Genomic DNA, 3249 nt, shown 5'->3' with positions numbered 1-3249 from the left:
ACGTCACTCTTTGGGACCAGCTTCACTGCCCATCCATAATTACTCCAGAGCTTGCGATATTAAGTTACTTTACAGAATCGTGGAGGTACTCAGCACAGAGATGCATCCATGATGTCGGTCGGGAGGGAGTTCCGAGAATTATAACAAACGACGTTGAAGGAACAGTGAGATAGTTTCAGCTGAGAAAGGCGAGATTCTTAGAGGCGATTTGCGGTGAGAGGTGTCTCGTGTATATGCCACAATGATCCTTCTCGTTGGATGCAATCAATCACTGGATTGATTCTGGCAGATCCGCGTCTGTGCTCTGTGTGGAAGCAGGAAATAGTTTTCATTCAGATAAATCAAAAGAAGAGAAATAAATCTTTATTTCCTGAATGCGAATTGGATCCAGGACTGTGCGATTCAAACTCAGACTCTGAAGCAGGGACTCCACTGATGCTTACAATAACCCTTGAACTAACCTGTCCAAACTTTTGTGCCTATTTTCTTTCACCCCACATTTTGAAGCACCAGTCCTTGCCGTGAGTGGTGAAGGAGCTAACTAATCCCTCGGAGAAAAACAATTGGGGCAAGTGACCCATATATCTGTCCCGCAGCGGGTATTGCTTTGCTCCGAACAGTCCGGGTTTGCTGTGTGGGACTGAAACTGTGTTCGATCACACACAGACGCGGTGTATCAGCTGCCAGCAGATGTGGAGAAGGTTGGGGCGGATTCAGACCCATGGTCGAATGGTCGGGCAGACTAGATGGGCTGAAAGCTCTAACTGTCCACCGATGCCTTCTGGTCCCTGGCCATCCGGAATCTAAGGAAATAGAAACAGAGTTTTTTTTTTTTCAGTTCGAAGTCCTCCGGTCCTAACTGGGTGAGATGAGAGATGGAACACGTCTGATGTAAGTTTAGAGACTGGGAAAATGTTTGGAGATGAAGTAATAGAAGAGGATCTGAGTATAAAGTTGGAAGTCAGGAGATATTCAATAAAAAGGAAGGGTGCTTAAGGCAGAGGGAGATGGACATGGAGAAAGGAGTGTCACTGGTCTTGAAGTCTTAACTCTATTTTCCTTTCCAAGATTCTACCAGACCTGCTTTGATTTTCCCGGAATTTCTTTTGTTGGTACTGAAACAGAAGATGAGAGTGAGTTCCTGGATCAACCAGCTCTCTGTTCTGTGGGCGTTTGAATTCCCCGTTCGACCAGATCACATCTCAGCCACGCGAAAACGTCACTATCCTGCCCCACCCCAACCCTGTTACTGACAATAAACTGTTCATTACGTAAACCCACGTGCACGCAACAGCATCATTTTCCGAGTGAATTGGGAATGTTTAGGGAGAGTTCCGTTCGGTTTCATTCAGAGCATTCTAAATCAGTTACTTTTGTTTCAGTACAATTTGACATGGAGCCGTCACTCTCAGTCCCCCGAGCATGTGGCCATTCGCATTCCACGGCTCTGGATATTTTGGTTGGTGCATGGTTGGAATGGAACCTCACGTTTTGAAAGGGACATTGTTTATCGTATATTTGGCTGAACTGATAAACGTGTCTCTGGTACCTCCGAAACAGTGGAAACAATTTTCACTCAGAAACCAACACATGATCAAAAACAGTGGTAACAATGTGTCAACAAAATCTGCAACAGCGAGCGAATGCGCTCTCGTGTGGAGTTGCAACATTGCAAATTGAATGGAGAGCTGTGAACCTATTAACAGATAAAAGTGCCCCTCCATGAAACTGCATCTGCCAAGTCTTCTGCACTCACTCACTTTATCGATACCTGTTTGCAAAATTCCACATCCTTATCACAATATGCTCACCCACCTATTGTGTATCGCAGCATTTCACTCTGCCACTTCCTCCAAGTCATTCGGTCAGATAAAACATTAAATCCGATGACTGACCAGTCTGGATTTCACTAAATATATCTTTCCAACTTGAAAACTGCTCATTAATCTCGATTCGGTGATTTCTGTTAAATAGACAATGGACAGACAATGCTGCTTTATGACCCAACACCGAGAACTCCTTTATTGTGCAACGGACTTTTATATAGCCCCTTATTGATTGCTTGCTAAAGTTCAAATGTACTTTACGGAGCTTCGTCCTTCACCAAGTCTGCAGGTCATGCTACCAAAGAAATCTGTCAGATTGTCATCGTGTGTTTTTCCTTTCAAAAATGATGTTGAATCAGTTTGACTGTAAGCATCTCTTCTAAACTTTCTGCTTTTCTTCATGTGCAATGGTGGTTCACATTTTCGAAATGACAACAAAGACATGAGAGCAGATGGAAGCAATTTAACCCATCAAGTCAGCGACAAGTTTCAATGAGATCACGGCTGATTTGGTTAATCCTCAACTCCCCTTTCGGCCTCATCTCTATTGCCCTAGATTCCCGAAGTGACCAAATGCCTGTCTTTCTCAGCTGTGCATGTATGCAGCATTGACAACCCTCTGTTGCAAACAACTTCACAGAATTGCTACCCTCTGAAAGAGAAAATATCCCCCACACCTAAGTCTTACATAATGGGCCCCTTCCGCTGTGAGGAGGCCTTCTGGTGCCACATTTTCCCAGTTGTATATCAGAGCAGAAAAAACCCTCAAGGTCGGTCTGCACTGTCCAGTGCCAGCTCTGAGTGTTTGCAGCATTGTCTTTTTTGACTTTTGAATGAACAAATATACCTGAATCTTCTTCAAAAACACTTCAATGGCTGTAATTTCTAGTGTAGTGCGCTAGAAAGTCGAGTGCTTGATCACAAATATATCACTCTCAAAATGTTACCTCTGTTTCTCTTTCCACAAGTACCGCTGCACCCGTCGGTTTTCTGCTGTATTCTGTGAATTTTCTGTGCACAAGTGCTGCATTTCATTAAATTCTTTCAATCACAGTCCTCTGGACCCTGACCCTGTTCAGTGACAATACTTCCTCCTGATCGTCAATGTGCCAATCCCCACCGCTCCATCCCCCATCAAGATAAACAGCTGCAGAACATCTTCAGTTAACTCTCTTGGCTCCAAAGAAAACCTCGGGAATCTCTCCAAATGCCAGGTAATCTCGACCCTGGACGTGGTGCAAGGCAGAGGAGTGTTAAAGAGATTTTGGGAAAATATTATCAAATGGTAGGGGGAAAAAATCTTAAAGAGGCAAACCATATAACCCAGTCTCCCACATTGTGAATCTTCAGCAACTCTGTGAGAAGTGAAATCCAAGGAGAATGAAGAAGGGTGAACTGCCCGAATGAGCAGAGACAGTCAAGA

This window comes from Chiloscyllium plagiosum, chromosome 7 (genome assembly GCF_004010195.1).
Source record: "Chiloscyllium plagiosum isolate BGI_BamShark_2017 chromosome 7, ASM401019v2, whole genome shotgun sequence".
Lineage (NCBI taxonomy): Eukaryota > Metazoa > Chordata > Chondrichthyes > Orectolobiformes > Hemiscylliidae > Chiloscyllium > Chiloscyllium plagiosum.
This window is presented reverse-complemented; position numbering follows the sequence as displayed.